General features: G+C 34.7%; 1 protein-coding gene across 2 annotated transcripts in view; it reads right to left on the reverse strand.

Annotated features, from left to right (window-relative positions):
• Window positions 1-25,000, reverse strand: part of LOC136830197 (band 3 anion transport protein-like) — a 359,010-nt gene that overhangs the window by 228,483 nt on the left and 105,527 nt on the right. For both annotated transcript variants that reach the window (XM_067089475.1, XM_067089476.1), the window contains one exon: window positions 15,198-15,247. The gene's annotated coding sequence lies outside the window, so the exon portion shown is untranslated. The remainder of the gene's footprint in view (window positions 1-15,197; window positions 15,248-25,000) is intronic.

The raw sequence follows: 25,000 nt of genomic DNA on the forward strand, positions 1-25,000 counted from the left end.
GAAGATACAGATGGCTTGGGCATGTCCTTCGCACAACCCCTGGGAGAACAATACGTAACAGAGGAGTTGGAGAACCAGAGATTAGTGGAGATTTGTGGAAGACAAAGTACAGAAAAGCACGAGTGGTGGAATTTGAGACGCCCTTAGCCTCTCGCAGCGATGGACACGATGATGATGATGATGATGATTTGAAGAAACTATTCTTTTTGAACTCCAAAACCTTTAAAAAACAAGTAAAAAATGCGCCGAAGTTTCTTCGGCACAATCGAGTTTTCTGTACAGCGTATAATGCTGTATGAGCCACGGCTCATGAAGCTTTCAGCCAAGGCCAGGTGGTGGTTTGTCCTATAGCGTTGCCAGACGCACGATTATGGTTAATCTTAACCTTAAATAAAATAAAACCTACTGAAGCTAGAGGGCTGCAATTTGGTATATTTGATAATTGGAGGATGGATGATCAACATACCAATTTGCAGCCCTCTAGCCTCAGTAGTTTTCAAGATTTGAGGGCGGACAGAAAAAATGCGGACGGACAGACAAAGCCCACACCTTAGTTTTCTTTTACAGAAAACTAAAACTAATTTCCTTAATCTTAAAAGCTCTCATACTTAATGAGTACTATATATAACCTGTTACTTTCTCTTCGACTAAATATACCGCCTGGGACACGAATGGATATAATCATTCAGTCTTAATTCTCTTTATTCTATTTTTCTCTTTTTCTTTTACGGTATTTCTTCAGCTTCTCCAGGACGGACCCAATCCTATTTCATTTTCCTTATTACTAACCTTAGCTCCGTTTTTACCATCAATTAAGTTTTCCATCCCACAGGATTATCTTATAATATCGGACTACTTGTATTATCTGCAATTATATATTTTTATATATTAAATACTGATGATTTACAACAAGAAGTTAATAATACTAAAAACTATAATCATTTATTATAATCATTTCTGACAATATTACAATTATTATTATTATTATTATTATTATTATTATTATTATTATTATTATTATTAATCATCGAATATCCTCCATCAACCTTAGGACATTGTTCATTATGAGTCAACAGACAACTTATGAATGAAATACTCACTGAATAAATGAATACATAAATGAATGATTAAAAGACATTATTCATACCGCAATGAATAATTCTAAAAGGTAAATGGGTGGAAGAAAATCTCCTGAAGAACCGAATGTGCAAAACATATGCTTGGAAAAGAGATGAGTAATATATATATATATATATATATATATATATATATATATATATATATATATATATATATATATATATATATATATATATATATATATATATAAAACATACATATGTGTGTGTATGGATCTGACATAACCAGCTGTTAAAACTCATCGGATCTGTTACATCTGTTACGCAAAAATAACTTTCCTATACAACCACAATATTGTCATAATAAATGCAAATCTCTTTCCTTTAGCACAACCTTCCTAACCGCCGGAACTCGATAGTAAATTCCAGAAACCTTTCCACTCAACCACGCAAAAAGCTACTATACCATGAGGAAAGGTGGGCGGGGAGGGGAAGCATTGTATAGAAGGAGGAGGAGGAGGAGGAGGAGGAGGAGGGGAGGAGGAGGAGGAGGAGGAGGAGGAGGAGGAGGAGGAGGAGGAGGGCGTTGTTTGGTGACTGGGGAAGGTGGCTGGAAAAGGGGGAGGGGTGTTTGTTAAATTTGGAGAGAGGGGTTTGGTAACTGAGGAGAGGGGGGTCTGAAAAGGGGATTGGGTGGTTGGTGATTGGGGAAGGGGGCTGAAAATGGGGAAGGGATGTTTGGTGATTATGGAGGGGAGATGGTGATTGGGGAAGGGGGCTGAAAAGGAGGAGGGGTGTTTGATAATTGGGGAAGGGGGATGGTGATTGGGTAAAGGGGGCTGAAAAGGGAGGGGTATTTGATAATTGGGGAAGGGGGATGGTGATTCTGGAAAGGGGCCTAAAAGGGGAGGGGGTGTTTGATAATTGGGGAAGAGGGGTTGGTGATTGGGGAAAGGGGGCTGAAAAGGGGAAGGATGTTTGATAATTGGGGAAGGGGGTTGGTGATTGGGAAGATGGGGCTGAAAAAAGGGGAGGGTGTTTGGTAATTGGGGAAGGGGGTTGGGATTGGGAAAGGGGTCTGAAAAGGGGAAGGGGTGTTTGATAATTGGGGAAGGGGGTTGTTGATTAGGGCAAGGGGTCTAAAAGGGGAGGGGGTGTTTGATAATTGGGGAAGGGGGTTGGGATTGGGGAAAGGGGGCTGAAAAGGGGAGGAGCGTTTGGTAATTGGGGAAAGGGGAGGGGACCTGGATGAGCAGGACTGAAAGTCTCGGATGCAGTCTTTGACATTACCATTTTCGAACCGAGGGTGAAGGGAATGAGACAGCAATTGCCATACTGCATTAATGTACATGTTTCTTGGTTTATCTTTATTCATTCATCTAATTATTTAATTTAATTTATTTCGTCTTTGTTTTGTCTTTATTCACACATGGAAACTACATTGTTAGGAAGACTGCCTCAAATTAGTGGTCTCTCTGGCTTCATTTTGTGTATTAATAATAAAAAATGCAAAAAAGAAGAAAGGTTATAATATTGTGCCATAATAATAAACGATTTTTACATCTGATTTATTTTCCAAAACCTCTGAAAATAAAAAGAAACAAGAAATGAATAAACAACGAAATAAAAGATTAAATGAGGCTTAACAAAACAATAAACTATTTTGAAACCTTTCAATAGTTTTTTAATTTAAAATGTACAAGGAAGGGAAGAAGAACAAATAAAAAAAAGGCGTGATTTAATGGAACCACAGAAAAACATTACTGAAATACTTGCCAATGATTTAAAAAAAGAAAGCTAAAATTAAAGATAAAAAGACAAGAGTTATTCATCTTTAAAAGTAGAATGAGCATCAAGACTGCAGGTAATTAAACAACAGAATCAAAGGAGATTCGGTCCAAAGAAAGGAAACAAGAGAACATGTAGTTCTTCAGTAGTTATGTTCAAATGCACATTAAATTGATATAAGATGAAATATTCATAAAATCAAGCGTCGATGGCCACAGTCGTCCCTGCGCCTGATCATATAAACAAATCAGTCATCTGCCACAGCTACACTCATACTTGGGCAGGACGGGGAAAAGACTTGCACTTAATCTAACAGCAAAACAACAAAAAGGCTGCCACCACCAAACAATGCACACGGAGCCAATTCACGGCTCCAAGGCCGAAAAATAAAGCTACCCACCGCTCACCGAGCCCGAATTGGTTTTCTCCTCAGCGACCTGGGTATCGGGTCCAACCGTGGGAGACTTCTTTCAGTAACTACACTGACAGACCCTCCGGGGCACTAAGGACTAAAGGGGCAGGGCACGAGACGCGATCATTTCTCGCTCAGTGTGGCCAGTTTTTATCGGTGGCCAAAGCAAGCTTTTACCTGTTCCATGACCGGAGGCATCGGAGCTTAAACGGGGGAATTGGCCGAGGTTTTGATAGTGATAGAGAGGGGATTAGGGGGAAGGGGTCCCGGGATGAGGGGAGAGCGCTGAGGATATTCTTGTGAAAGGGTATCTTGGAGAGATCTTGAGAGAGAGAGAGAGAGAGAGAGAGAGAGAGAGAGAGAGAGAGAGAGAGTCAACGCGACGGCATTTATAGTGGACGTTTTCGGACGGTGTTTCAAAAGTATTAAAGATACATAGAAAAGAGAAAAACTACTCGAAGGAAAATGTAGTAACTTCAATCAAACAGATCATAAAAAATAAAAGAGGAAAATGGGGAGAGAGAAAGTCAGTACTATGGATAATCTTAATTAAGAAGTACTTTGAAAAGAGAAGGATTGGTAATACTCCTTGGGAGTTCATAGTCTCTTATGGGGCGAAAGATTTTAAAGATAAAATTAGCATTAGCGATGACAGTCAACAAAACACAAAATATATACGTATAAATATATATATATATATATATATATATATATATATATATATATATATATATATAAATATATATATATATATATATAATATATATATATATATATATATATATATATATATATATATATATATATATATATATATATATATATATATATATATATATATATATATATATATATATATATATATATATATATATATATATGTATGTATAATCAACACAATTACGTGTGGAACAGAAATAAATATCTGACTCACATCAGGATCAACCCAGGTCTTTCAATTGGCAGCGGTTTCGTCTTTCAATTGATAGGCCTGGGTTCGATCCTGTTGTGAGTCAGAAATATATATATATATATATATATATATATATATATATATATATATATATATATATATATATATATATATATATATAAATTATATATATATATAAATATAAATTTCTGACTCACATCAGGATCGAAAATGTGTTGAAATAACACGAAAGCTCTCAGTACTCCTTTTTTTTTTTCTGCGGCCTTGGCTGAATATATTGTCACGCGCTATTATAGTACATATATATAATATATATATATATATATATATATATATATATATATATATATATATATATATATATATATATATATATATATATATATATATATATATATATATATATATATATATATATATATATATATATATATATATATATATATATATATATATACAGATATAAAGGGGTAGCTACTTCTTGCCATTCTGTTTATTAGCTAAGATTTTGCGATCACGTTGCAATTCCCATGTCTACCTGTCCATCTGTCTAAATTAAGCCAGCCTTGTGCGAGCACGGACTCTTGCTCCTCGGCAGCCAGTAATCAGATGATCTGTTGGGGAGGAGGGATGATGTACCGTTATCCACGTACAGACCAGACGAAACGTTGCCTGGTATAGTGGTTAGTGTCGTGGCATGACACCCAGATGTCGCGGGTTCGCGTCTCCCTAAGGGCGATGGAAAATCACTGGCTCTGTATCATGATCAGTTACTGCTGCTGTTTGGAGTCTGCGGTGGGAGGTCGAAACCAACATTCTTAGGAGGCTTGAATTTCAAGTCAATGGTCCTCGTGTGCTTGTTCCTTATGAATAGGTTTTATCTACTGAAATAATAATAATAATAATAATAATAATAATAATAATAATAATAATAATAATAATAATAGATGTCACGTCGAATAACACAACTACTTAGATTCAGCCAGCCTTGTGTTGGCACGGGCTCTTGCTCGAATAACACGATCGGCCCTTTCCTCAAGATGAAACATACCGTTGATAAGTCGAGTCTGAACAAAAATCAAGGATCTTACCTAGATAGTGACCCCCAGGGGTTTTAACCCGGTATGTATCCACCTATGCAGCGTGTTTAGTACAACCCCGTTCAGGATTACCGTAAAAACATAAACAAAAACTGTAAATATCACAAAGATAATAACCCCCGAAAACCCTTGGGGGTCACTATCGGAAAGATCCCAAAATTCAATTCTACAGAAGCTTCAACAACACATTCAGCGACTCCCTAAATTACGAATCATCTCTTTTCGAAAACAGTGGAGGGCTCGCTCCCAACAACTTTTTTTTTTTTTAGTAACTGGTTCTTACGACCTTTAAAGGCTTGTTCGGCAACCTCATGTTCAAATGCAAATCAGGCTTATAAATGAATTATATCTAATATTAATGGAATCCATTTACCAGAACAGGAAGAACCGGGTACACGTTCAATGCAACAGCTGTGGGAGAATTAGTAATCGTGTAATAATAATAATAATAATAATAATAATAATAATAATAATAATAATAATAATAATAATAATACTTATGTGTGTAAAAAGAAATGATTGCTAATGGACTGTAACCTGTAGATGATACTGAGCTGCACGTGGATAGTGAATAGTTCCTGCAGAGACTAATGAAAGATGAGACCATAAAAACTGAATATAAGCAAGAATAAAGTTATGGAGGCGAATTCAAACAAGACAGATGGAGCAAAGAACGTTTTAATGCAGAAAAAGGTTGATTCATATAAGTATCTGGGAGAAAATGTAACAGATACGATGAGATGAGAGGTACGCCTACAACTGCCGAAAGTAGGAAGACAGCAGAGATCTGCAACAGAATGTGAAGAGACCTGGGGTGTCTATGGAAGCAAAAGTTGAACTGTATGAAGGAACTGTTGAGCCAGCTCTCCTTTATGGAAATGAATAAAAAGGTTAGCTTATGTGAAAAGATAAACTAGGATGTTTTAAGATAGTTTGGTCGCGTGGTTAGAATGGGGAATGATGGGTATAATGGCAAGTGGAAACAGGAACAGAGGTGAGTGACGCAGTGTGAATGTTGGTGGAAGTTTACTATGCAAGCTCCTGGCCGATTTGTCGGTCCCATAAGAACGGAAGTTTATTATGGATAATAATAATAATAATAATAATAATAATAATAATAATAATAATAATAATAATAACTGTAACTGATATAGTGTATTCGTCCAAAATAAAACTACCTAAGTTTGTAACTGCTTTCCTCCCCAAAAATAACAAACATCAGCTAGTTACTGGCAGAATGCAGTGACCCTGAAAATTCAGTTATTAGAAAGATAGATAAAACTATGTAAACCGAATGCTGAATATGCAGCTACCACCTTCAATACTACACGCTTGAAAGAGGGTTGTCTACCACCTATTTATTAATATTATTATTATTGTTACCAGCTTGTTGGCAACTAGGGCTACTGTCTCCCCTACCCTCCCGATCCCCTACCTACCCCGCCCCCACCCGGGCGGACAAACCGGTTTGCAGAGGGTAGGTGGCTATGTCATGTCTCCCCTACTGTCACCCGGGCGAAGGACAAACCAGATCACATCCACTCAGATTTAATTATTATTATTTTTTTATTATTATAAACTGACGCATGCATGAAAGAAAACACCGGCTTCCACAGCAAAACAAACAAGCGGGGGAAGAACTGGTTAGAATATCCTGATTGACCGCTGACGACTGCGTCCACCTATTTAGGGAATCATATAAAAAGTAAAGAAGCAGCTGCTGCCGTGTCGTGATTTTGGCCCAGTTTCGGCTATGTTACGAGATCATGAAACGCGTTTTATCTGTATGTATATATATATATATATATATATATATATATATATATATATATATATATATATATATATATATATATATATATATATATATACACATGATATTGCACAAGTGATTGGCAGTACATAGGTGGGTTGAAACCTGCTGGTGGTCTTTTAGCGAAGTCTTTCTTCAAAATGCGGTTCATCCATGATTCACTGTTTTCTTATATTTATTTGAAGCCACCCTTATTAGAGGATAAGGCTACTTGGTGTTATATATATATATATATATATATATATATATATATATATATATATATATATATATATATATATATATATATATATATATATATGTATTTATGTATATATATATTAAATACAGTTTACTGGTCACTTTTACCACATACGTGTGTAATTAAAGTAACCACACCGACTTCTTAACTTCTCGAATTCTTCACGCTTTTTGAATACGCGCGTCACTACATAACAGTGTTATTATTATTATTATTATTATTATTATTATTATTATTATTATTATTATTATTATCTATGCCAACATCAGATTCCTTTAATACCTATATGCAAGAACAAAGTTCAGAACGGACCCAAACCGGACCAAGAACAGTGCGCAAATTGACTGTACCCCAGGGAAACGAACATCCGTTAAAAAACCCCAACTTTCTCCCCGATGGAATGAATCTTGCATACCGAATCACCGCACTAAACCTACCTCATCTTCATTGGCATTAATGAGCGCAAAGCGTCCATGACGTCATCATTCCATTCGCGTATTTACATGCGTATGGCGTCAGTGGGGAACCAAGACGGAATATTCCGTCTTGTGGGGAACAGTATCATATAACCACGAAAGAACGATGACCGAAAGTAGTCACTGATGTACGGAATTATGCAAGGATAAATGGATGGATTCATGGACTAACGGATGAATAAATATAATGGGAGGATATATGGATGGATGAATAAATGTAACAGATGGATACATGGATGGATGAATAATTGTAACAGATGGATATATGGATGAATGAATAAATGTAATAGCAGGATACATGGATGAATGAATAAATGTACTAGATGGGTATATGGATGGATGAATAAATGTAATAAATGGATAGCCTATATGGATGAATAAATAAATATAATAGATGGATACATGAATGGATGAATAAATGTAATAGATGGATACATGAATGAATGAATAAATGTAATAGATGGATACATGAATGGATGAATAAATGTAATAGATGGATATATGGAAGAATGAATAAATCAAATTGATGGATATAAGGACGAATGAATAAATGTAATAGATGGAAATATGGAAGAATGAATAAATGCAGTAGGAGGATATTTGGATGGATGAATAAATGTAGTAGACGGATATATGTATGAATAAATAAATGTAAGAGATGGATATATGGATGAATAAATAAAATTGATGGATAAATGAATAAATGTAATAGGTGGATATATGGATGAATGAATAAATAAAATTGATGGATAAATGGATGAATGAATAAACGTAATAGTTGGATATATGGATGGATGAATAAATGTAGTAGATGGATATACGGATGAATGAATAAATATAATAGATAGATAAAAGAATGAATGAATAAATGTTATAGGTGGATGAATGGATAGATGAATAAATGTAAGATATGAATATATGGATGATGAATAAATGTAATAGATGAATATATGGAAGAAATAAATAAAACTGATGGATAAATGGATGAATGAATAAATGTACGGATGGATAAATGGATAGATGCACGGGTAGGTACAATTGCAACCGAAAGAATCTGTAATGTTTAAATTTTAGTAATTTTTTATGGATAAATTAATAATAAAAATAAACAAACGACGAACATGCATACATTAAAATAGCCTTATGCCATTCCAGTGGCTACCGCTTCGACCTCGAAATAGCTATGAGACAGACTAGTCCTTGAAGTATTTTTGTTGTAGTTTTCTATCAAAGAAAACTATTGCGGTGACTTTGTCTGTCCGTCCGCACTTTTTCAATCCGCCCTCAGATCTTAAAAACTACTGAGGCTAGAGGGCTGCATATTGGAATGGTGATCATCCACCCTCCAATCATCAAACATACCAAATTGCAGCCCTCTAGCCTCAGTAGTTTTTATTTTATTTAAGGTTATACAGTTAGCCATAATCGTGTTTCTGGTAATGATATAAGGGCCAGGCCACCGTGGCTGAAAGTTTCATGGGTCGCGGCTCATACAAAATTATATGCTGTACAGAAAACTCGATTACGCCGTAGAAACTTCGGCGCATTTTTTACTTGATTCTACTTATCAACGAAAGGTTGCTACCTTCAAGAAACATTGAGTGAATGTTAGTGCGCAAACACTGCCATTTATGGAGGTGATATATGAGATGGTCGAGACGGTACGTCCAACCTGAAGCTCTGACAAAGGTACCGACAATCCACATACTTATTCAAAGGCCACTGGTGAGTGAGGCTAGTCCCAGACTAAGCGACGGGAAGTCTAAAACTGGATTTTATTACCTGCTGAAAATCGTAGTTACATACTACTTCTTCCCAGTTTAGCCCCTAGTAGGAGTAGCAGTTTTTGGTGAGATTTTTAAACGGCTCTTTCCATAATTTATCTTGGAGGATGTTTAATGAATGGATGCCCTTTCCGTGTTTAAGAACTAACATTGTTACAAACAGTAAACATAAGCATGCGGATACACGTGGCGATTATCTAATATATACACACACATATATATATTATATATAAATATATATATATATATATATATATATATATATATATATATATATATATATATATATATATATATATATATATATATATATATATATATATATATATACATATACCTAACTATTTTTCAAGAGTTCCATGTGAAAGATACATTCATACAGTTTAAAAACCTTGAAGTATCTTGGGTACTTGGATCCATATATATATATATATATATATATATATATATATATATATATATATATATATATATGTGTGTGTGTGTGTGTGTGTGTGTGTGTGTGTGTGTGTGTGTGTGTGTGTGTGTGTGTGTGTGTTTTATATATATACGTGTGTGTGTGTGTATACTTGATCAGTCGCAGAAGTTTTCAGTATTTTTGTGGCTATACTACATACGAATTTTCATGCTGTACTTGCATCTGATTTTATCTGACACACGTACTACCAATAAATTAATACTCTGGCTCGCTCAGTAAAAGCCAAGATATTAATCCATTCATAAATATTGATACCTCGAACTACGAGTTTCAGAATGAAGTATTTCCTGTTATTTTTTTTATATACAGCAATGCAATGGCTTCATTACAAATTCAGGAGTCTATAGTTGAAAGGACCTTGGCCACCTGATATTGAACACGGTAGCACCTTAGTTAATCAGCATGGACTTGGTAGAAGCTTAAGTCCCACTTTGCATGAGTTTGATAGCACCTCATTTCATCTGAATAATTTTGATGGCACCTCAGCTCATTTGCATCAACTTGGTAAGCAACTGAGATACAGAAAATAATTCGCACTGAATACTTATTATAGATCCTTTGAGTAATTTATGGCTCCATAACCTTGGATTACAATTACTGCAGACTATCAATGAGGCTTTTAGTTCCGATAGGGATAAAAATATAATGGGGAGCATTCTACAACGTATAAGCATATTCACTGAAGCATCCATGAATAATTCTCTGCAATAGGAACTCGCGTTTGAATGCGGAATAATTGATTATGTATCCCTTGTTAGTTGAGTGTAATGGGTGGCAACTACTGATGGGAGAGAGAGAGAGAGAGAGAGAGAGAGAGAGAGAGAGAGAGAGAGAGAGATGGCATCAGGGTGAAGCCATTCATAATACAATCTCCTCCAGATTACGGAAACAAATCTCTCTCTCTCTCTCTCTCTCTCTCTGCCAATGGATCGGCAACCTAGGGTCCCTAGTACGATCCCTCGAGCGGGCGAGGGAAAGTATTGTACGAGCACCATTCCTTAACATTCCAATATGTTTCAGTTGACCTAAGCAATGAATTAGGTACCTCATGAACAAGAGATAACCCTCCCTCCACCCCCCACTCTCTCTCTCTCTCTCTCTCTCTCTCTCTCTCTCTCTCTCTCTCTCTCTCTCTCTCTCTCTAGTGACCTTGCCGTAAGTAAAGTCCACTATGCTTTCAAGTGATTAAAGTCCTCCCCCGACGCAGTTGCGGAATGTTTGCGATACTGTTTTGGAGTCAACGACACTAATCATCTTGGCTTTCTCCAGAACGATGCTGCAAGCGTTGTGTGCGTCATTTTTGCTGTACAGAAGAAGAAGAAGAAGAATAAACAGAAAGAAGAAGAATAAACAGGGAGAAGAAGAATAATAAACAGGGAGAAGAAGAATAATAAACAGGGAGAAGAAGAGGAAGATTAAACAGGGAGAAGAAGAATAAACAGGCAGAAGAAGAATACAAAGGAAGAAGAAGAAGAAGAAGAGAAGAAGAAGAAGAAGAAGAGAAGAAGAAGAAGAAGAAGAAAACAAGAATAAACAGAAGAAAGAATAAACAGGGAGAAGAATAATAAACAGGGAGAAGAAGAATAATAAACAGGGAGAAGAAGAGGAAGATTAAACAGGGAGAAGAAGAATAAACAGGCAGAAGAAGAATACAAAGGAAGAAGAAGAAGAAGAAGAGAAGAAGAAGAAGAATACAAAGGAAGAATACAAAGGAAGAAGAAGAAGAAGAAGAAGAAGAAGAAGAAGAAGAAGAAGAATAAACAGGGAGAAGAAGAAGAAGATGAAGAGGGGAGAAAAAGAAGAAGAAAAATAAGACAGAAGAAGAAGAAGATGGGGGCAAAGGAAGAATGAAAAAGATGACAGAGGGTGTGGATGGAGAAAATTAAAGCGAGGAAGAAAGAGCAAGAGGGAAAATGAAAGAAAAGGAAGAGGAAGAGGACAAAGAGGATATTGCGGCTTCAGGTTTAAAAAGCAACAATGTGCCAACCAACTTCTTGCTCCTTGGAACTGCCAGCAAGAACGGAATGAGAGGAAGATACTCTGGAAGAGGAAGATGAGAAAGAGAAGAAAAAGAGAAGGAGAAGAAAAAACAATAACAAGCCAAGGTGTAAGACAGTTGTAGAAGTCTGAGAAAGTAGTTTTTTAATAATAAAAAATCATCAATGTCTTCAGCCATAATAATAAATAAGAAAAAAATGCCGGACACAAGGACGCGGACTGAGCGTCTTACAAAGTAAACGACACTGTGTAATATTTCGAGCAATAAATCTCCAATACTGGTGGATAAGATAAAACACAAAGGTGTTATTTACGAAGATAAAATCTGATTTTGAAATCTATAAGAATGCTGCTGAGAACAAGAAGACGTATATACAGTATAAAAAAAAATATATATATATATATATATATATATATATATATATATATATATATATATATATATATATATATATATATATATATATAAATAATATATTTATATATATATACATCTATAAATATTCAAATATAACATATAAAACCCAAAAATTTTTATGTATAATTTACCTTATATATTATACATATAATATATATATATATATATATATATATATATATATATATATATATATATATATATATATATATATATATATATATATATAATATTCTACTGGAGAACAAAAACCGATGAACGAACAGAAATGGAAGGCGAAGATTTCAAATGAAGACCTGAAGCCTTGCTTGTGCAATCAGGCAGCCCAACGCAATCCTTTCACTTAGCAACAGCAAAGCGGAAGTGAAAAGAAGGAAGTCCACTTCATCTACGAAAGCTCTGACGTCACTGACCATTGCGACTGTGACGGCAGTTTCTCATCATGAATCCCAGAAATGGCACTGTGGAAATTGCATGCCTTATTTACGCTGACTTTGTGGCCGATAGCAACTGCGGTTGTAACGCCAGTTTAATACTGCGATAAATCAGTTTGTTAATCAATTCATACTCTGTCAATGCTGAATGGATTTCTTTGGTCTATTGTACCTCGTGGTTGCAACGCCAGTTTGATAGTGAACCGACCTATCATTCAATCTATATTATCTATTTCGACGTTAAGCGGCTTTCCTGGACTTATTGCTTATCGTGGTTGTGACGCCAGGTTAATGCTAAATTAACCTATCAATCAACCTTTACTATCTATTTCGTACTGCCATCTATCCGTCAATCATCCATCCATATTTTTATAACAGGAACAATAAGCAAAGCTTCGGAAAGTAGACATAAAACAACCTTTTTATATCATTGTATGTGCAGTTACTGCAACAACAAAAACAACAACAGCCTTGTAGGAATTCTGTTTAAAGAAAAGAGCAAAAACAACGGAAAACATCATGGCTATTTTCACAAAAACAACTACATTACGTGACCTGTGCACATAAAAATATGTCAGTATTACTAGCGGATCCAGAAAAATTTCATTGGGGCGACCAATTATTTATATATATATATATGTATGTATGTATGTATGTATGTATGTATGTATGTATGTATGTATGTATGTATGTATGTATATATATATACATATATATATATATATATATATATATATATATATATATATATATATATATATATATATATATATATATATATATATATATATAATCCATTATTATTATCTTGAAAATTATTGTTATTATTATTACTGTTACTTTTTTCTCAAAATTTTATTATTCTATAACATTTTAAATTTTTTCCCATTTTTATATTTCTCATTTATGTTATTATCTAAGTCTTCAATATTACTATTTTGTCATCATTTTTCATGGGGGAGGTGCACGTGCCCAGGTTCCGCTAGTGGTGAATATCAACGATGAAAACCCAGGAATTCCGTGCAGAAACACAGGTCACAAGAGGAATGAATCTGTTAAAAAAAGTTTAATAAATTATCATTTGTGAATAATGTATAAAAAGCATGCAAGAGACTAATCTAAAGAAAAACAAAATAAAGGGGGATAAGGCGAGGAGAAAGAACAAAAAATAAAGAATCAATAGAATAAAGGAGACACAGAAACAAAAAAGAAAACAGGGAATAAGAAGAAACTGAATACAAAAAAAAAAAACGAAAACCACAGAATAATGAGAAACTGAATAAAAACCCAGAAAACCAGAAACTAAGAAGAAATTGAATAAAAACCCAGAAAACCAGAGATAAGAAACTGAATAAAAACCCAGAAAACTAGAGAATAAGAGGTCACTGAATAAAAAAAACCCGAAGACCAGACAATGTGAAGAAATTGGATAAAAACCCAGAAAACTAGAGAATAAGAGGACACTGAATAAAAAAAACCCGAAGACCAGACAATGTGAAGAAATTGGATAAAAACCCAGAAAACCAGAAAATAAGAAACTGAATAAAAATCCCCAAAGCCAGGGAATAAGAAGAAACTTAATAAAAAAAAAACGAGAATAAGAAGAAACTGAATAACAACCCAGAAAACCAGAGAATACGAAGAAATTTAATAAAAACCCAGAAAATAAGAAGAAATTAAATAAAACCCCAGAAAACCAGAAAATAATAAGAAACTGAATAAAAGTCCCGAAAACCAAAAAAATTAGAAGACATTGAATAAAAAGCCCAAAAACCAAAAAATTTGAATAAATTGAATAAAAGCCCCGAAAACCAAAAAATAAGAAGAAACTGAATAAAAACCCGAAAATCAGAAAATAAGAAACTGAATAAAAATCCCGAAAACCAGAGAAGAAGAAGAAACTGAAGAAAACCCCCGAAAACCAGAGAGTAAGATATTGAATAAAAATCCAGAAAACCAAAAAATAAGAAGAAATTGAATAAAAACCCGAAAACCAGAAAATAAGAAGATACTGAATAAAAACCCCGAAAACCAAAAGAGAAGAAACTGAATAAAAACCCCGAAAACCAAAAAAGAAGAAATTGAATAAAAACTCCGAAAACCAGAGAATAAGAAGAAACTGAAGAAAACCCCACAAAAACCAGAGAATAAGAAGAAATTGAAGAAAAACCACGAAAACCAAAGCACACGGAGAGGTGGGGCATTAAGAGGAAAATGAAAATCTGTTTTCCCAGAAACTCACTTATAATTTGAAGGCGTTCGTCGAAGCCGCGTGAGGAATGTTGGACACACCTGTGAAGAGAGAAAAACAAAAACGTTTAATGGGGGGGATATTACTCTTGTTTAACCTCGTGGGAGAGGCGGCATGCAAGAAAAATGCAGTACTTGTATAGGTAAATATAGTATGTTGTTCTCTGGAGCCACCCCTTATTAGGTACACAATATATATATATATATATATATATATATATATATATATATATATATATATATATATATATATATATATATATATATATATATATATGTATGTATGTATGTATGTATGCGTGTGCGCTTGTGTAAGTATTTGTACAAAGGCACATGTAGTACAGCACTGCTCAAGAACGCAGAATATACGATATAAGTATAATTTGACAAGTGTTGGGGACATAATATTTTCGAACCATCTTGATAAGTCGGAACAGTGTAAAATAATACGTTTAATTCCGTCTTCGTAGGTATGAGGAAAGTACTGAGAATTGTCAAAAGGTTTTGTTCAGCATATTGGACGTTAAGATTTTCTTTTCTAGAATATACTTAGTTTTATGCTTTGCAAGTCAAGTTTTTGTGGTTAAGATTATGCATGGTTTCAAGTGTTCTAGTTTAGATGTGTTTTTTTGAATCTAAAGATTTATATGTCCATTTTCATGTACTTTTGTTGGACCATATTCAAGAGCTTGTAATTTTAATAACTGTATTATGTTGTGGTCAATAAACTTCTATCTATCTATTATCTATCTATCTATCTGTCTATTTATCTATATATACATATATATATATATATATATATATATATATATATATATATATATATATATATATATATATATACACTATATTCGTACAGATTAACATAAATAAACATACACTTCTAGGTATACGCAAAAACATCCTTATTTAGATGTAAATAAATCAAATGTAATGTCAAGATAATAATCGACATTGTGAACTATTGATTAAAGAATACAAAAGTTAAAAAAAAAGTAAAGATTACGATTTTTCTCAATTACCAGTGAAAGGTCAATGGGATGTATAATCCTCCCCAACCCACACTTCTCCCCCTCCCCAATTCAAAAAAAAGGTGTCTGGCCCAGAAGGATGAGACAAGTTAACCTGCTGTAAGGTAGGTAGGTTATGGGATTCAGGCTTTTTCTTTCCGTCCGCACTTTTTCTGTCCGCCCTCAGATCCTAAAAACTACAGAGGCTAGAGGGCTGCAAATTGGTATGTGGATCATCCACCCTCCAATCATCAAACTTATCAAATTGCTTCCCTCTAGCCTCAGTAGTTTTTCCTTTTATTTAAGGTTAAGGTTGGCCATGGACCGTGTATCTGGCACCGCTAGAGGTGCCAGCCGCCGACGCATCTTCACATGACCGCATCTGGGGAGCAACTGAGCGCTGACCGGTCGTGGCTAAAAGTTTCATACTGCAGCACATCGAGGGATTTTCACATAGCATTATACGCTGTACAGAAAACTTCGGCGCATTTACTACTTGTTTCGTTTTTGCTAACAATCACATTTTTTTGTAAGAAGACCATAAAAAACACCCCAAGAAAGAGCTACAAAAAAAATTTTTTATTAGATAGGTCAGCTTTATCACTTTATCACAGTGTCCTTTGTAACCCCGTTACACAATCTCCTTTTCAAAGCAGTCGCGTTATCACAACAAAGGCAATCAAGGAGTATTTTTAGAATGGGGGATTATCATCGGTGCACTCAAACATGGAATGCACCCATTCTACTTTTTATTATATAACTGGCTGTGATTTCAGACAGCTATAAAAATGAGGTTATTTTCATGGCAGAGCGTCATCATTGTTGCTCAATGTTTCTTTATTAATTATTCTTTTTTTCTGTTACTTCCTTGTTACGAATGGTTACTGTATTCTACGAATACTTGCTGGAATAATAATAATAATAATGATAATAATAATAATAATAATAATAATAATAATAATAATAATAATAATAATAATAATAATAGAAACTCTTACTGGATGTAACAAAGATATAAACATCTTATATATATATATGTTATTCCCAATATATATATATATATGTGTGTGTGTGTGTGTGTGTGTGTATGTATATATACTTTTATATACAAAACAACACATTTTTAGCAATGGAACGGCAAAATATGAAAATAAAATAAAATCAAATTGACTGAACAATTACAAAAGCAAGAAACATACAAACAAAGACACTACAGATTGCAGTCCACCTCAACACATGTTGCCATCACTGTATCCAATTTTCTGTAAGGTTGTTGTGCATTTTTAATAGTCAAAAATAAAATACTTAAAATATACAACCCGTAAAAGAATAAATGACATTCGTTCCAGACCGGTTTTTTTTTTTTTTTTTTTGAGAACACGAATCTGTCTATTCGTTGTTAAATGCCAAGTAAAAAAAAAAAAAAAAAAAAAAAATAATAATAATAATAATAATAATAATAATAATAAAAACAGGCATCTTTTTTTAAGAACACCAACCTGTCCATTCCTTATTAAATGCCGAAGTAACAAAAAAAATATAAATAATAATAATAATAATAAATTAAAACAAGGATTTTTTTAAACACGAACCTGTCCATTCCTTGTCAAACGCCGAAGTAAAAAATAACAATAATAATAATAACAGTAATAATAATAAAAATAATAATAATAAATAAATTAAAACAATGAATTTTTTTTTAAAACACGAACTTGTCCATTCCCTGCTAACTGCCGAAGGAAATAATAATAATAATAATAATAATAATAATAATAATAATAATAATAATAATAATAATAATAATAATAATTAAAAGGCATCTTTTTTAAGAACACGAACATATCCATTCCTTATTAAATATCGAAGTAAATAATAATAATAATAATAATAATAATAATACTAATAATAATAATAATAATAATAATAATAATAATAATAATAATAATTTATAATAAACTAAAACAGGCATCTTTTTTTAAGAATACGAACCTGTTCATTCCCTGTTAAATGCCGAAGTAATAATAATAATAATAATAATAATAATAATAATAATAATAATAATAATAATAATAATAATAATAATAAATTAAATAAAGGCCTCTCCATATTTTCCGCCGACCTACTTCGGCTCAACCTATCAATCCAATCATCCGGCACAGGATGGTATGGAGTCACGCTAGACAATCAGGTCGCTCTCGTGGGAATGGATCCGGATTGCAGGATCCCTTCCATTACCAAGGATCCAGAAGGGATTTTTTGGGGATTGCAATAATGCTGATATATGTCGTTACAGAGTCAGGAACGAAGGCGTCAGCTGCGAGGTGCAAATGGAAGCTTAGAAAGGAATATGTTGAGAATCATTGCAGTGCAGTTTCAAAGGGTGAGAGAGAGAGAGAGAGAGAGAGAGAGAGAGAGAGAGAGAGAGAGAGAGAGAGAGAGAGAGAGAGAGAGACTCTGCAAGGGCTGTTTATATATATAATACAAATAAAACTGAAAGATAAATATATATAATGGCAGACAATACAGGAGTTAAAAATACAAAATGATCGAGAGAGAGAGAGAGAGAGAGAGAGAGAGAGAGAGAGAGAGAGAGAGAGAGAGAGATTCTGCAAGGGCTCCTTATACAGTATATATAATACAAATAAAACGGAGAGAGAAATATAATGGCTTTCAAGACAAGAAAGTTACAAAATTATCAGAGAGAGAGAGAGAGAGAGAGAGAGAGAGAGAGAGAGAGAGAGAGAGAGAGAGAGAGAGAGAGAGAGAGACTCTGCAAGGGCTGTTTATGTATATATAATACAAATAAAACTGAACGATAAATATATATAATGGCAGACAATACAGGAAAGTTACAAAATGATCAGAGAGAGAGAGAGAGAGAGAGAGAGAGAGAGAGAGAGAGAGAGAGAGAGAGAGAGAGACTCTGTTGCAAGGGCTGCTTATATATATAATACAAATAAAACCGAGAGAGAAATTTAATGGCATTCAATACAGGAAAGTTACAAAATGATCAGAGAGAGAGAGAGAGAGAGAGAGAGAGAGAGAGAGAGAGAGAGAGTGAGTAAAACTAACAACCACTAATAACACTGACACAATCGAACGACACCTGTTGGAGTTTCGTACATCAGCCATCGAGGCAAAAAAAAAAAAAATCCTGTATAAGATAACAAAACCGAAGGTCAACCTCCGATTCTTCATTACAATGATTACTGATAAAATAACTGGAACGAAGATAATATTATTTTTTTTTTTAAACCTATGCCCACAGTCAAGTTCTTCCTTGACGGTGGCTAAGTCTAATGATATAATCGAAGGTTATTTTAATTATTGGTGTAGATATACGTACAAAATAGAATTGAATATAGAATTTAGGCCAAAGGCCAAGGTTTGGGACCAATGAGGTCATTCAGCACGGAAAAGGAAATTGACAGTAAAAGTTTGAGAGGTGTAACAGGAGGAAAACGTTGCACTATGAATCAATTGTTGGGAGAGGGTGGGAACGTAAGCTGGAAGATAGAGAATACGAAAGAAGGTACAGTAAAAGGAACGAAAGGGGTTGCAGCTAGGGGCCGAAGGGACGCTGCAAAGAACATTAAGTGATGCCTACAGTGCACCGAATGAGGTGCACTGACGGCACTAACCCCCCTGTATATTTGTATCCAAATATATACTGTTCTGTGTGTAACAACGATAGTCTACTGGACACGTTTAAACTAGTCGTTCTCTAGCCCGAGGTCAATTAACAAAGTAAATTACGTCCCTTAGGTGAGGACTTGCCGTCTCGACCCTCTCCATTTTCATGAAGAGTGCGGTTGGCCTACGAAATAGTAGTAGACACATGGAGACCACGCACCATATAAACCCCACTGTTTCTTTCGTTTTTATTGTACACTTCATTTCTTGCAAAGTCTCTCTCTCTCTCTCTCTCTCTCTCTCTCTCTCTCTCTCTCTCTCTCTCTCATCCTTTTGAAACTTTACTGTGTTGTATGCCATTATATTTCTCTTACAGTTTTATTTGTATTTATACATAAGCAACCCTTACAAAGTTTCTCTCTCTCTCTCTCTCTCTCTCTCTCTCTCTCTCTCTCTCTCTCTCTCTCTCTCTCTCTTTCGTAACTTTACTGTATTGTATGCCATTATATTTTGCTTTCAGTTTTATTTTAATTTATACATAAGCACTCCTTACAAAGTTTTTTTCTCTCTCTCTCTCTCTCTCTCTCTCTCTCTCTCTCTCTCTCTCTCTCTCTCTCTCTCTCTCTCATACCCTTTCGTAACTTGACGTATTGTATGCCATTATATTTCTCTTTCAGTTTTATTTCTGGTTGCGACCTACTAGAGTCTACTAACAACATACTGTAGTACCCAAGTGACTGTTTAGCTCAACAAAGCACGAATTAGCTTAACAGAATGAGCCCATACTGCTCCATTCAAACATTGATTTAAAATAAACACTCATGTACACTCGGCAGGGAAAGTTAGAATACAGTTTTTTTAAATCTTCGGACATACATTGCTCAATATTGCGACATCTGGCAACTTTAGAAAGGGGAGGAGCTTCAGTCTTATTGTGTTTGTTTTTTGTTTGACCTCCTATACCTTTCAATCATATTCTACGATTCTGAAATCACTGATACTTAAATGCAGTGGCAAACTTTATAGTATTCGTTCAAGTTGTAATCTGCAGTGACAGTTCTGAGCAAAATAAACATTTTTCGACATAACCTACCAAGTAACCTTACACAAATGAATTTATGACACCACAAAGAATGGAATGCAAGCATAATCGGAAACGCGATCTTCCATAATGAAATCAAGAGTTAAATTTGAGCAATGTCCAACGAAAAACATGGGGAACAATAAAGGAACGAATGCAATGTTATGATGAGAGAGAGAGAGAGAGAGAGAGAGAGAGAGAGAGAGAGAGAGAGAGAGAGAGAGTCTGCTGTTGTGTAAGCCTATGCCTATATGTGGAGCTACTCATTTCATCATTTTTTTTTCTTTTAGAGATTGAGCGATACTATATTTGTATAGTATGTTTTAGCAATGGAGAGAGAGAGAGAGAGAGAGAGAGAGAGAGAGAGACTATGGCAACGTCAAGAAACATCCAGTTACTTGTGTTTTCCCGCCGAAGTTCCTGCGCTGCTCCTCACATCATAGAGAACGCTCTTGCGGATTTAAATAGATTTGGCCAACCTACCCTAGCTGTCACAACATTTACTGCTATTAATTCCAGCTGACTTTTAACACCGTGAAATACAAATATGAATATGTAAAAATTAAAGAAATTATCATACCCTCGTATGCTGATGCAATAATAAGCCTGTTCATGACGGAAAACGAGTGAATATTGCCGTTCTGATAAACAGTACTACACCGAGATATCCACACACTATCTTTTAGATCTCTATGAACGAAGTCATCTGAGAAATTCTGATTACTTCGGACATGCATGGTGTTTTTAAGTATCTGAACGTTGTTATTTTGCAGATTTAACATATATGATATAATTTGCATTGTATTTTCATATTCTAGAGTAAATTTACCGAGATTATGTGTTTTCTGTAAGAAAAAAATTAAAATTCGATGAACGAAATCTAATGAAAACTGTATCCTCACTTTTCATGCCGAGTGTACAGTAGAGACCGTAGTCTTTCTTTCTTTTTCAACTACAGAAATAAATAAATAAGAAAATCAAGATGACCAAATATTTCCATATCATTCCATTACGCCATTGAGTATTCTCCAGCGAGCGCAGTTCTTCTCCGGTATACGACCAATTTTTAATTGGCGTTCGTATGAATCACTGACAGCCCGATCTTCATTGAGAATTCTATCTGATCTCCCCGAGGCATCTAATGTGTTTACATTAAGAAAAGAATGCCTTGGAAGAATCGGTAGGCCAGTTAATGCAACTCTAAGCTTGGTACAAGCAAACATGACGCACATTTTGATTGACCACTCGCCGTTCCTTTGCTTGGATGGTTTTTGACATTTTGCTTTCCCAGATTGTTCTCATTACGTCAATCTCTCTCTCTCTCTCTCTCTCTCTCTCTCTCTCTCTCTCTCTGTCTCTGTGTGAATGATGATTTCAAATATATATATATATACATATATATACATATATATATATATATATATATATATATATATATATATATATATATATATATATATATATATATAAATATAAAGATAAAATCCACGAAGAAACGGAAACACTGGAGTGCTGCGAGGCCTTTCGACGCTAGTCCTTTACTTAGCGTCGAAAGGCCTCGCAGCACTCCACTGTTTCCGTTTCCTTCGTGATTTTATCTTTTTATATATTCATCACGTTCCATATTTTCGTGATTCATCACGTTCCATATTTTCGTGATTCAGTTATACATACCGCCAACTCTTCTCTTAGGTTGGTTGCCTCCTGAACAATGGACTACCCACACGTTTATGAATAACAAAAACAAGAATGACATTTTCTGCGTCCGACAAACAAGAACCATCGTCGAGAACAAGGTACCATATCTTTTCGCTTAGGCAGTTTGTGATTGGCGATGCTTTACAAGTCTCTTTGATAGGGAAAACATTTCTTATCTTGAACAGCCTCAGTGTGAGGGCGGAAGATCTTGCACTGAGTGTGTGTGTGTGTGTGTATTTCTAATAACCACAATGACCTCTTAACTTCTCGACTTCCTAGACTTTTATCTTGCATTTATCATAAGCTAATATCCGAGAGGAAAATATACGTAGAAGTTCTCACATTCTGTGGCACGGTCATTTCCTGCCCCGTTAGTTGAATACAAAAAATGAGAGAGGACATTTGGTAAGTTAAGAGGTTTGTGTAGCTTTTGAAATATGTTTATATGTGTATATGTGTGTGTGTGTAGATATAGACATATATTTATATTTATATATATACATATATAGATAGATACATTATTTATTTATATATATATATATATATATATATATATATATATATATATATATATATATATATATATATATATATATATATATGCTATAAATCCCAACAGACAGTGGCAAGCATGGTGGGAAGGACAGTTCCTCATTCCTTTCAAAATACTTTGTTCAGCTGACGTTTCAAGACTTATCAGTCTCATTTTCAAAGCTATAAAATAAAAGAACAGACATTAAACACAGATTCAGGTTAAAAACAGAAAATTTTTAACATTAAAGATTACAAAAACTGAAGTACGATAGGAAGGAATATTACACCTCTCGTGAGTTTCCGTTGAAGCCGAACCGGACCCTGACAGTCACTCGGTCTGTCTTCGGCACTCTTTGGTAAAATTTCTGTTATCGTACTTTAATTTCTGTTATCGTACTTTAATTTCTGTTATCGTACTTCAATTTCTGTAATCTTTTATGTTAAAACTTTTCTGTTTTTAACCTGAGTCTGTTTTTAATGTCTGTTCTTTTATTGTATAGCTTTGAAAAAGGGACTGATGAGTCTTGAAACGTCAGCTGAATAAAGTACTTTGAAAGGAATGAGGAATTGTCCTTCCCCCAATGCTTGCTGATATATATATATATATATATATATATATATATATATATATATATATATATATATATATATATATATATATATATATATATATATATATATATATATATATATATATATATATATATATATATATATATATATATATATATATATATATATATATATATATATATTATATATTTAAGCACTCTGCATCAGCGAGAATCAGGTTCGATTCCCGAGCGAAGCAGAACATTTTAGGAGACTTTTGTAAGGTTTCGTAGAACCTGCTTTAACCTACTCAGCGAGTTGTAACATGGTAATTAGTCAAGTTGGTTGCAGGAAGGTTACAAATGCTAAAGTGCCATCAACCTGTCATATCACTCTTTGACAGCCGGGAGGATACAGCTTTCTGGAACCCCAGAGAATGTGTGTGTGTTTGGGGGGGGGCAAAAGACATGTTCTTTTCATTATTATTGTTAGCAGCGGTAGGGACAACAAGGAAACAGCAACAAACAGCAGTAAACAAAGAGGTTGATGCTGCACTGACAGCAACGGCGAACAGCAGCACTAGTAAGCCAGAAACAACCAATTCTAGTAAGAACACCAACAAACGAGTTTTCTATACAGCATAAAATGCTGTATGAAACTCTCAGCCACTGCCCGTGAAACTTTCAGCCGCGGCCCATGAAACTTTCAGCCACGGTCCGGTAGTGGCCTGTGTTGTTGGCACCTATAGCGATGCCAGACGCACGATCATGGCTAACTTTAACCTTAAATAAAATATAAACCACTAAGGCTAGAGGGCTGCAATTTGGTATGTTTGATGATTGGAGGGTGAATGATCAACATGCCCATTTGCAGCTCTCTAGCCTCAGTAGTTTTTAAGATCTGGGGGCGGACGGACAGGCAAATAGCCATCTCAACAGTTTTCTTTTACAGAAAACTAAAAGGAGCAGTAACAACAGAATCTGTTGTAGCAACAACAAAAACAGCAGCAATAACAAACACGACCATAATGAGAATCATCCGCATCACGTGCTGTGGCCAGGGCTAATCAGAATCCTTCAGAGGGTGCTCCTTGGAAGGCCCTCAGTAGATAAGAGGGTCAAGCCCTTATCTCTCCAACGCAGCTTTTCTCTCGTAGCACTATCTCGAGGAGGACTCAGATAAGCACGCCTCAAGTGCGACTCCGGGAAGGGTTAGAATACAAGGAGTCCACGACTGAGATTTTTTGCGATAAAGATTTGATACTGGGAGGAGTCTGATAAGGTGATA

This window comes from Macrobrachium rosenbergii, chromosome 46, assembly GCF_040412425.1.
Source record: "Macrobrachium rosenbergii isolate ZJJX-2024 chromosome 46, ASM4041242v1, whole genome shotgun sequence".
Classification (NCBI taxonomy): Eukaryota; Metazoa; Arthropoda; class Malacostraca; order Decapoda; family Palaemonidae; genus Macrobrachium; species Macrobrachium rosenbergii.